General features: G+C 44.2%; 1 protein-coding gene across 3 annotated transcripts in view; it reads right to left on the bottom strand.

The window, feature by feature from the left end:
* The window catches only part of LOC143974054 (programmed cell death 1 ligand 1-like), a 119,088-nt gene that overhangs the window by 32,691 nt on the left and 73,788 nt on the right, over window positions 1-12,609 (bottom strand). The window lies entirely within an intron of this gene.

Genomic DNA, 12,609 nt, shown 5'->3' with positions numbered 1-12,609 from the left:
AGGCAACATGTTTTTGTCTTCAGGCACATCAGTTGATGGTTGTTCATAAGACTCCACAGAAGGAGTGGAGTTCTGTGGAGTCTCCACAGAACGCCTCATAAACTTGAGCTGAGTGACAATTGAGCTGTGTAATATCATCTGGATCCGTGGCTTTTCCCGGGAGTTTTGGAGATAAAGTTGGAGGAGGAAGAGGCAGACACTTTTGAACCTCTGGCGGCAGAGGCATTTGTGGCTTATAAATTTTTATAGATTCTTTGAAAAGCCCACCTCTCTGTGGGTCTCAATGGGTTTGGGAAGGTTATGTTGTAGGTTTCTAAGTTTCTCGTTTTTACTGGATATTGCAGTTTGGTACTCCTGGAATAGGCTGTTGTAGGGAAACTCCATGGATTTCTTCAAATGGTGTTTGCAATTCTCTTTGCCTCTGTGCTTTTATGTCAAACTAGCACTCTGTCACCAGAGTTGGCGTGTGCGCAAATTCTTATTTGAACACTTTTGCCCATAAGTCTGTGAGTTGGCGCATGCACAAATTGTCGTGTGCGCAAATTCTCATTTGAACACTTTTGCCCCTAAGTCTGTGAGTTGCCCAAGAGTACAAACAAAATATGGTAACATGAGTGGCCTTTTAAATGTAGCGGTACCCCCATGGGGGCTGCTGAGTTTGTTCATTACCTTTTTCCAGACTGCTCCGCTTCCGATTCCCCATGCAATTACATGCCACCAAACAGTCAAGTATAATTCTTTACTTTGGGTATAAATCGGTGGGCTATTCAGTAGGGTATATGAGATGCCCCATCCGACCCCATTTTTAGGTTAAAGGGTATTAATCTCTAGCCGTTGCTTTGTTAATTAAATCCCTTATAGCGATCCTTTCCTGGTTCCACTTCTCTCTCTGACGCAACACTCCCAATTTGGACAGATAAGCATCACTCTGAATAACACTGTGGGTGTTGAACTCAAAGTCACAGGCCACGCTGCCTATTTCCATGACTTGTATCGTCAAACCTCCCTCAGTCCTGGAAGGTGCTCGATACTGTGGTGCTTGGATACACAGTATGAAGTTCCTAAATAGCTCCACTGGGTTTGCACTCCCGTTGCTCTGTCCCAATCATATCCATGAACAGTCCATGTTCTACTCACAGAAAGTCGATTACCCAGTTTCTTTCTCTGCTTAGCTCCTATTTCCTCCTCCTCCTCCCACGTTGACTGGCACGTCCCCACATGGGACGTCCGGTATTCCTCCAGCGCTACATGCTGACTTTGTCTCCAGGGGCCAGACTTTCGGCCTCCCTGGAATCGCCTCTGGCTATTTGGCTCTAGTATCTCTGAAACTCCCAGGCCTTAAGCCTTGTACCTCACACCTCTAACTTCTAACTTCTCCGACCATCCAGAGCATGTGACTCCCCTTTTTTATGAGAGACCTCCCCTTGACCATATAAATTAACCATTGGTCAATTCTCTCACATGGGTTTCCTGACACTCAGGTCTCAGCCCATCCTCTCTTTCCAGCACAATCCACTGTCAAGCAGAGGAGGTATCCCTGAGCCCAAGTGTAGTCGGCCACACCCCCTTCTATACTGACACTCCCAACCCTGAATAAACAACCAGGCCTAGTAAAAGGACACAGCCCTGGCTAAATTTGCCTGTCTCTATATCCTACACTGTCAGAAAAAGACTATTAAGCACCTACCAAAGGTAGAGAGCGCTACATAAATAAGGAACTGTATGCTTGTATTTCCAGACCAATTTGGCTTAGTGATGGGCCAATTTCCTTTGTTTCACATGAGCTAAGCCTATCAGAATTTGTACCAGGATATGACTGAACCTTTCCCATGCCTGAATGTGACTTCCTAATACCTAGTAACACCATTCTTCTAAGAACACACTTTCAAAACAGGGTTCCTGGTCTAAACTGAACTTCTGCAAACAGCCATAAGGAAGGCAGAAGTCCTCCCATACAATCTGGGTGGCCGTCTGGTTGCAAGTTGGTACTGCCACCACAAACTTGGTAAACTAGCCACCATGACTATAACATGATAGTGGCAGTCTTATGACACGTGGAGCATAAAAAATTTGATGATCATTATTTTCAGTGGGGCAGATATATGCCACATCTGAGATTCGAGTCTCAGCACCCTTTGACACTGAACAGAGAACACAGGTGAACTAGGTGAAAGTTTTGTGGACACCCCAGAGTCCTTAATTCTTGCGGAATCTCTCTGCCTCAAAAAGGGCCTGGGACCTTGATAGTATGGTTTTGTAGCTCACTGATGATTCATGAGGCAACATTAATGCAATGATTTGTAAATTTCTTAAAACCAAATTTTGTTAACAATCGAAAATAGAAAACATATCAAATATTTAAACTGAGAAAAGAAAGAAAAAAATAAGGAAATTTGATTTGATGCCACTCTCACAAATACAAGGTTACACCTATGTGATTCAAATCTAATATATGACTGAGAGGAATCCTGCAAAGTACAATCCCAATTCCAATAAAGTTCGGACGCTTTATAAAATCTACATAAAAACGGAATGCAATGATTTGCAAATCTTAAATACCAATATTTTATTCACAATAAAAAATAGAAATCATATCAAATATTTAAACTGAAAAAAAAAAAACAGGTAATTTTGAACCGGCAACACGTCTCAGAAAAGTTAGGACAGGGCAATAAAGAGCTGGCAACATAAGCGGTACTAAAAAGGGAGAGCTGGAACAACATTTTGGAACTAATTAGGTGAATTTCCAACAGGTCAGTAACATGATTGGGTATAATAAGAGCATCTTAGAGAGTCAGAGTGTTTCAGAAGTAAAGATCGGCAAAGGTTCACCAAATTGTGAAAATCTGCCTAATGTCACCTGCAGCCGCCACCTTACAGAGGCTCATATTATCACTATTCCCTTCTGGTCCTATCCTCACAGCTCCACTTTCATGCAATTAATCCTGGCCAGTGCTATAGGGATCTCACTGGTGGCTCACTGGCCCCCCATGGTATGTCCAGGCTCACCTTCTTCTTAGTAAAGTATCACTGGAATACCCATTCTGGAATACCCATTCTGGCAACTCAACCACCCCAGCACTGGGATGGTGACCTTGTTCACCTTGCTCACCTTGGCTGCCCCTAGCCTTTGCCTTCTCCACATGGCAGCATCTCCTCCTTGACCTTCAGGGGAGTATTCCTGTCTCCATTGCAATGCAGATAAATCTGTTGAGCATGGAGCCATCCTTTCTGTCAGTTTTTGCATGGCCAGCTTCCATGGGGCTACCTGGGTGCTTCTGATCCTGTATGTCTCTGCTCCTGATGCTTTGGCCACTTCTAACAGTTAATGGAAGTTCAATTTGGGGTTGCTTCTATCTTTATAATGCAAGGTTTATCTGGCCTTGTCATGCAGCAGTCCATCTACAAATTGTTCCTTCAGCCACCTGTCCTCAGACTGGCTGTCCTAAAAGTTTTTTTTTTTTTTTTACTGTGTATCTCTGCAGCAATGTCTTACAGTTCCAGCACAAATTGTAGAATGGATTCTTCTGATCTGTGCTTTCTGACAATGAAGTGGGCCTTAGAGTTCCTTAATGTTACCGCTTGGCTATAATCTGCTTCTAAGTGGTTAACTATCTTGACAAGGGGCGTGGTTTGCCGGCCGTGGAAGATGGCTGCTTAGGACAATAGCTCCGTCAGACTGACGCCTTTCTCTTAAACTTACAAGCAAACAAGGTGATTATTCAGCGTCCAGACATGGGGACCTCATCCCGCGGCACTTCGGGATACCGATCCCTTTCCCAAGAGAAACGGATAATTGTGCCTCATACAATATCCCAGTGTTTTTTTTCGAGCGCCGAGACACAACATGGCAGATGCCGCCCCACACACATCAAGAAACAATGAGGGCATAGTACTATCCCCTACTGTATCGTCGGCTACATCACCTCCATCGATTCCTGGCCCACATACTCACCAACAGCTGAGCCTTGCGGACATAGTAGTGGCGGATATTAAGTATACCTTAACGGCCGCAATTACAGACCTCCGTCAGGAGCTTCAAGCTATTGCGGGTAGAGTTCACACTGTGGAAAAGATAACCGGGCGCCACCAAGCTACCCTGACAGATTTAGACCGAACGACACACTTACACAGTTTTCACCTCAGGGACCTCCAGTGTCATGTCGAAGACCTCGACAATCGAGGTAGGAGGCATAATCTGAGAGTGAGAGGCCTGCCTGAGTCTGTGGGAAGTGAAAGCCTATCATCGACAATATCTGCACTCTTTAATGGCATACTGGAGAATCCTCCCCAGACACACATAGCGATGGAACGCATCCATAGAGCTCTCCGACCTAGAGGTAGAGATACGGATCCTCCGAGGGATGTAGTCTGTTGCCTTGTAAACTACTCCCTGAAGGAAGAAATCTTACGAAAAGCCAGATTGAAAGAAGACATCACCCATGAAGGCCAGACGATACACATTTTACAAGATCTGTCTGCCATCACCCTGAGGAATCGCAGGGATCTCCGTCCACTTTTGGATATACTCCGTATGAAAGGTATACCCTACAAATGGAAGTTCCCTTTTGGACTTCAAGCCACCCACAATGCCCGCACTGCTTTGCTGCGAGTACCGGAGGAACTGAATAACTTTTGCCAGACGCTGGATATACCATGCGTGGATTTACCTCACTGGTATGCAGATTTTACTCGCCCACGACCCCTCTCGCACCTAGAGCCAGAAGAGCCGATGGAAATCCCAGTGGCCTCTTCCAGACGTCATCAATCCCCTTCACCACCCCGAGAAATAGGGGACCAGCTCCACTCAGACCTCACCGCACCTCTGCTAACGGCCCGGCTCCTAGGCGAGCACGCAGGGATCGCTAGATGGTAGTCTGCTTAAACAGTTTTGGCTCCTACCCTTATTTTCTTTTTGTTTTTTTGAAGTTTATTTAGCCCACATCAGATTACGTTGCCTACTTTCTCAGTCAGGCGAGAAATCCTCGTTTTACACTATAAGTGTCATACAAGGCAACGCCATATTGGATCTACCACAACCCGCCTCCTCAGAAGCGAGACCCGTGACCATCCCTCTGAGGGAAGGGCGGATCCGTAAGACACCCCCGGAAGATTTTTCTCACAGTCGCTTGACTCTCAACGAGTTGTCCAAGATGTGCGCCAGCCTTTTCGTCATCACCCGGTTCCCTCTTCGGGACAGACGATTTCCTGGTCTTATGGTATGCTCTGTTATGCAAAGACTTGATTCGCAGCCCTCCCGTAAGACCCGAACCGGACAGAGACTGATAGCAGAGTGTTTATGTCTTCCCGTATCACATATGTCTAGTTAACTCGGCATTTACGTTAGTTCATATGGCTGAGATTAATATATATGCACCTAGACAGGATCTAAGGACTCTGTGTGTATACGTGGACTGCCGTTCAAAACAAAGGCAACAGGAGTGAGTGAGTTGGATTAATGTTTAATGTTAAGTCTTTCAGGTAATAATACGTTAAGTGTGATCTGCGGGTTAATTTTTCTCAGCATAGGCCCTACATTCTGTCCCCTCCCTTATAGTACTATGAGATGTTTTGAGATATTGGGCTGTACATCCAGACTTTGCCAGATATGGTAGCCCCCCCCTCCTGGCGGTGTTCTTTGGAACATCCGACCGGGAGTAGGTCTAGATTTTTCCTTGGCATCGGCTCAGTCCGTGACCACACAGGGGGGTGATGTAATGAACAGACACTGCTCCGCTTTTACAATGTAAGATTTTCCTTCATACCCCGGCCATATCGGCGACTTCAAGCTTACATAAGAGATCGCTTACATGAAGGGGATCTACTGATATCAAGCTGCAAAACCAAATGTGGGCTTCCCTTTTATTTTACATGGTGATGTTCCTTATATATGTAGTAGCCAGGGCACACATTATTTTGGTTTCCCGGGGAGGCCCGCCATCTGCCACATGAATTGGTAAATGAGCTAAGGAGTGTTTTTAAGTCCCCCGTCTGAGATTTTTGGAAACTGTCCCGTCAGGCTTTAGACATTAGACCTAAGTCCAATGGAGTGGAGAGTATTTTTTCCACAAGTTCCCCCCGGGAATACAATAATTCAGCATTTGTACTCCTGGTAGGTATAATCCTTTATCCAAGTACCCTTGCAATCTGATCCCCAAGTTTCGAATGGCGGGCTTCCCAGGGAAAGCCTATGGGCTCTTCAATTCCGCGGATCCTTTGATGCCCCATTTAGTTCAATACAGTGTTTTTACTTTCGCTATTTCGGTTCAGCTTTGAGCACCCATGCTGAAGGTAGTGTCCTCCTTCATCACCGTACCTGCAGAAGTATGATTGCCAGAGACGTTTGTATAAGGAGGCTCATGATGGCAGCTAAGCCTCCATTTCACAATATCCAGTCTCTTGGTGTTAGCCATATCTTGCATTAAATGTTACACTAGTGTATAGTTGTGAGCTTTACCCCTCTTTTATACCAATGTTAATTGACATGTGGTTATATATGTCAAAGGTTATAAATGACATGCTGAATGGAATTAGTCCGTGAACACGGCTTTGAGTGAACCGGTGAGATTATGTCTTCTGACTGTTTACATAAATGAGAGAGAATTCCATCGCATCCGTGCTGGGTCCCTCTCCTTTATAAGTCCGCACATTCACATGTTAGTAGGATTCGGATGATAGGTGAGTCCCAGCACTTGTACCTGACCCTAGAACGACCCACGTATGCATCCATTCCGACTACACATTCATTCCCTTAGTGTATTGCTTACTTAGCGGAACCATCTTCCCAAATGGAATCCCTAAATTCCCTTTTAAAGTCCTCCCATGGTTTCCTATGCTACACCTCTATCACCTTAACGGGCCGAAAGTCTGAGGGACGGCTTATGTTTCACTCTACTCAAGGTTCACCCACCACCCACAAGGTGGACTGTCCTTTACTTCTTTTCATTCTACAATTTACCACATCCGCTCAGCTCCACCAACTTACACCGACTTTGTACATATACAGTAAAGGGCGCATAGCTGTGTCCCTATAGTCGGTTCCTTCTTACTTGTATAGTCCTACCACCCTTCCCTTTTACCCTGATTACATTTCAGTCACTTTCTCACCCCTCAGTCTTTTTCTCCCTCCCCCTGCTCAGGATGACAATCCCTCAAAAAAAGACCAACACACCAAAACTTATGCTCACGTCCCTTAATATATGGGGATTAAACACGCCAGAGAACAGACGCCAATTGCTCCTGCACATGCAGAAGACTAAAACTGACATCCTGTTCATTCAGGAAACGCACTTTCGATCTGACACAATCCCGAAACTATACTCTCCCTACTTCCCCGCTGTGTATCACGCCACAAATCCAGAGGCAAAATCTAAGGGGGTTTCTATACTATTTGCCAAGCATTGTAATTTCCAGCTCCAAGACACACTTATAGATCCCAAAGGCAGATTCCTTTTTTTGAAAGGACAGTTGGGAGGTAACACAATTACCTTGGCCAATGTTTATGCCCCTAATTCCCGCCATGTAGCCTTTTTCCGAACAGTGACCCAATCCCTGATCCCTTTTGTGGAAGGGACCTTGGTCCTCGGTGGGGATTTCAACATTCCGCTCAACCCACTTCTAGATACCTTGAATGGGAAGTCCTCTATTCCCTATGCGGCGCTCCGTTCCATTAAGTCTCAACTGCTCAACCTTACGTTACATGATACTTGGCGCACCCTACACCCTGTCACCAAAGACTTTACCTTTTTCTCCTCTCCACACAATAAATATTCACGATTGGATTATTTCTTCCTTACTCAAAAAGATATACACCTTATCCATCACACTGCTATTTGCCCACAAGTCCTTTCCGACCATCATCCAATAACCTTGTCCATCTCTCTTCCTAACGTGACAGTCAGACCACCAATTTGGAGGTTAGACCCTTCCTTACTTACGGACTTACCTACCCTGGACAAACTCAAAACCTGCATTCAACAGTTCTTCTCAGAAAATAAACCCTCTGATCTCCCTTGACAAACTAGGAAGCTCATAAATGTGTAGTCCAAGGCTCTCTTATAGCGACCATGGCTCAATGCAGACGGGATAGACAAAAACGTTTTCAAGAATTGATGATCAAAATTTCAGAGCTTGAAAAGGTTCACAAAAGCAGGCCCTCCAGTCCCTAGCCATCCTCACCCAAGCTAGACAGGAACTGCTATAGCTCTTAAACAAACAAATCAAGCGTAAGTACATTCTTTCACAGAAGTACTTTTATGAGTATGGCAACAAGGCTGGTAAGGGTTTAGCTAGAGCACTACAGGGGAAAAAATCGGCAATGACAGTACACTCGCTAACGCAGCTAATGCATCAGGTCGAAAACTGACATCTAACCTGGACATAGCTGCCCAATTTGTTACCTTTTACGACAAACTGTATAACCTGCCTCCCACTGACAGTCCACCGGGGACAGACAGAAAGGCTCTGATTCAGGAGTTTTTACGTCAACATATGCCTGTAAAAATGATGACGATTACCATAGGCTTCAGGAACCGCTGCCGTCTGCAGAAGCAACGAAAGCGTTGAAACAAATGAAACCGGGCAAAAGTCCCGGGCCAGATGGTTTGACTACAGGGTATTATAAGACTTTACAAGAACTTCTTACTGAACATTTCCTATTAGCCTTCAACTCTTGCACTACGCCCCAAACTCCTCCAAGAGACATATTATCGGCCCATATTGCAGTCATCCCAAAACCGGGTAAAGAACCAACGAATGAGGCCAATTACCGCCCAATATCCTTACTTAATGTTGACTTGAAATGGTTCGCAAATATTTTAGCCAACCGACTCCTTCCCCTACTCCCCCAATCGATCAGCCTAGACCAAGTGGGTTTTATCCCCGGCAGGGAAGCACGGGATAACACCATTAAAGCCCTCAATGTACACCACTGGCTTCACACACAGAAACAACAAGGATTCTTCTTGTCCCTAGACGCAGAGAAGGCGTTTGATAGAGTGGCCTGGGACTTCATGATCATGACACTTCAAATGCTGGGCCTCCCGCCCCAGATGCTAAACTTGATATCCACATTGTACTCCACCCCCACAGCGAGAGTGAGAGTAAATGGCCAAATATAAAACGCCTTCTCCATCAACAACGGCACGCGGCAGGGCTGTCCTCTTTCCCCGATTATTTTCATACTAACACTAGAGCCCCTTCTCAATTGCATCAGATCTGACCAGAACATAAAAGGAGTCACGATTCATCACCGTCAATACAAAACAGCAGCCTTTGCTGATGACATCCTCCTGTTTCTCTCCGACCCATTGCACACCATTCCCTCCCTTCTCCGTACTTTACGACACTACCAATTGCTTTCTAATCTCCAAATAAACTTCGCAAAATCTACCGCCCTTAATATCACTCTCCAAAAGGACTTGTGTGAACAGTGTAAATCCAAATTTCCCTTCACCTGGAGTACCCACAGCCTCACATACCTAGGTATCCAATTAACATCTTCCGCGCAAGATTGGTATTTCGCTAACTTTTTACCCCTTCTGCAAACCATCACCAGGGATCTCACCAAATGGTCTGGTGGCCTTTTTTCATGGTTTGGTCGAATTGCAATCATCAAGATGAATATCTTGCTGAGGATCCTATACCTCCTTCAGGCAATTCCAATTGCCACCCCGAAGTCTTTCTTTGCTTCAATTCGAAGACTTTGTGCGTCGTTTGTTTGAGGAAAAGTATCTCCCAGGATAAGTCAGGCAAAACTTACCATGCCCAAGTTGGAAGGAGGTCTGGGACTGCCGAACATCCGCAAATATCACCTCGCATGTCACCTCACGAGAATTTTTGACTGGAATCTACACTTCAAGACTAAAGATTGGGCACAGTTGGAAAATTCTTTACTCTTGTCTCCCATTGCTCGATCCCCATGGCTCTTGGGCACACACAATCCACCTCTCGCGAAAGATCACCCTTTAATTTCTCCCACACTCTGTGCGTTTCGAGTATTGACTTGAGTATAAGCCTAGGGTGGGAAATGCAGCAGCTATGGGTAAATAATGCCCATCTGCAGCCTCACTGTGCCCATCTGCAACCTCATTGTGCCCATCTGCAGCCTCACTGTGCCCATTTGCAGCCTCATTGTGCCCATCTACAGCTGTACCTTTGATAACCAAAACAGCGGGTATCTCGTCCGTCATAAACGGAACACTGATTCAGTTTCCAAGGATTGTATTAGTGTTCCGTCTATCACAGACGAGGAGGCGGGGCTTTGTTACAGTGGATGGCCGCGGAACAGACTGCATGACACAGCGGGAGACACCCGCTGTTTTGGTTATCAAAGGTACAGCTGCAGATGGGCACAGCGAGGCTGCACCCTCACTCGAGACCCTCACTCGAGTATAAGCCAAGGGGGGTTTTTTGAGCATAAAAAATGTGCTGAAAAAGTCAGCTTATACTCGAGTATATTTGGTAAGTCTATGGTGAAATCAGGCCCCTATAATTCCTCAAGAAGCTTAGGAGAGCAAGGGAGTTCCTTCCAATCTCTGATAAACTGGATACTGGCATGGTGCCTTCAAAGTACAGGCTGTACTTGGAAGAACTCACAATGAAGTTTGACCTGCTGTTGCAGCTGAATAAACCTTGGCTGCTACCCTCACATAATAGATAATTAGGGGATTTTGCACATTATTGCGTTTTAGCATTCTTCTAATTTGAGAGGGTCATCACATGTCTTCCAAATAAACAAAAACCTATGGCTCTTACCATGGCCGTGTCATGGGCTTTTAGTTTGAAGACGTGTGTCTTCTCATAAATAACTATTCTAAACTAAATGTAATGTTAGCTTAGGTTCTCTTTTGAATATAAATTTGAAGAAATAAGAAAAGCAAGAAAGCAAATCAACACCAGTTAGCTGCAGCCAGACAGAAGAGCAGACATATGAAAGTATAAGTGGAACTTGCACTGCAAGACGGCCTGCTTAATATAAATTTTAACATGATACTTCATACTGTATATGCCTGTCTCTGTAGAAGTACCACTTCTCTGCAAAGTTGCCAATACCAGTGCGATGAGCCAAAACATTTCCTACAAGATGCATATTAAGCAGAATTAGGGAACTTGATTCTACTGCATATCATAAACAGCTGTAAAAAAACAGCTGTAAAAAAAAACAATGTAATTGTGTGCAGATTAGGGAAGAACTAAACACTAGCATGAAATGCTGAATTAAGAGTTTGCATGCTCGGGGAATTTTCTAGATTTTTTTTAGGTGACATTGCTTCATTAAAAAAGCATGTATAAAGTGTTATCTCTGTTTTTGTTACCAGTAGCAGAAAGAAAATTAATAAATGCATTGTGATCTTAATAGACTTTTAGCCTACGTTCACACTATTATGGTTCCTGCATGCCACCTTTTCAAGCTCTGGAAAAATGCACCGTGTTTTCCAATGCATGTCTGCAAAAGAGCAGCACGGTTTGCCCGTGGGTCAACAAATGTGTGAAATTATGCACAGTTTCCTAGCCTGTGTATAGATGTGCCCCTCGGCGTAAGGATGGCACAGTCATTACCACTAGAAGATTTTTTGGGCCTGGCTCCACCAAATAATTTTATCTGAAAATATTTTGTTGGCTTAAACAACCAGTTAGTGTCCTCTTTCATGTTAAAATATACATGTAATGGTAGAAAGAAAGGGATCACCTAATTGGCTGCAAAATAGGTAACAAAATTCCGCTTTGGACGCTGGGTCAGAAACTCCTTTGGGATTTCATTGCTGTGTGTGTTCCCATTTGGAAGATCTAACATCACTATATGACCAAGGTCCCTATTAGCGAAAGTGAGGGATGTATGCAACATTTTAGGTTCTCACTGGAACAGGATTAGAGAGCATATCTTCCAAAGTGTACACGTTTTGGGTCAGTAGGATTTTTGTCTAATTATCTGGAGATTTCCACCTTCTTTATGGTGGTATCTCTGAGCACAGGAAGTGCAAGAAAACCTTCTTGGTGGGCAACGCAGTTGGCAATAATACCCTCACCCCAGACGATGTCTATGAGGACGAAACGCGTTTGGAGGACTCCACTGCCACCTGTTTTGTAAGAAGCGCTTGTTTAGAACTACAGAAATGTGAGTTACCTGTTTTTTTTATAAATGTTATTTTAACGGAATTACACTATATGGTCCTATGTTTTCCTTCTATACATTCATCATCTTGAACTGGGCCTTTATATGTGAGGAGAGAATCTACTGTTAGTGGGAAGAATTTTTGGATGACTTTGTCAGTATATCCTTGGCTAAATTCAAGTCATTTGGTATTCTAATAACAGCAAATCCGAGTGTCCACGATCAATTTAAAGCTTGCAAGACCCTCAGAATATATATTCTTTTGGGTCATAACCATCTGGTAAGCCTACATCTGTTGAGATGGTGGTATCATCACATTGGTGTTCGCATGTTTACCCTTTTGGGGACTAGACGGCATATTTGAAGTGTCATTTACACGTGGGACTCGAATATTCTTCTAGATATAAAAAAGACTTTATATTTGCACTTTCTATTTATTTGTTTTTTATACTCGAGCACAATGATTTGGTGTTCACTAATATTTTTCTTTTGTAAAG

The sequence above is a fragment of the Lithobates pipiens genome, unplaced genomic scaffold, assembly GCF_037356315.1.
Source record: "Lithobates pipiens isolate NorthernLeopardFrog02 unplaced genomic scaffold, aLitPip1_a1.2 Scaffold_13, whole genome shotgun sequence".
Classification (NCBI taxonomy): domain Eukaryota; kingdom Metazoa; phylum Chordata; class Amphibia; order Anura; family Ranidae; genus Lithobates; species Lithobates pipiens.
The sequence above is the reverse complement of the archived record's forward strand: the minus strand, read 5'-3'. Positions and strand labels throughout refer to the sequence as shown.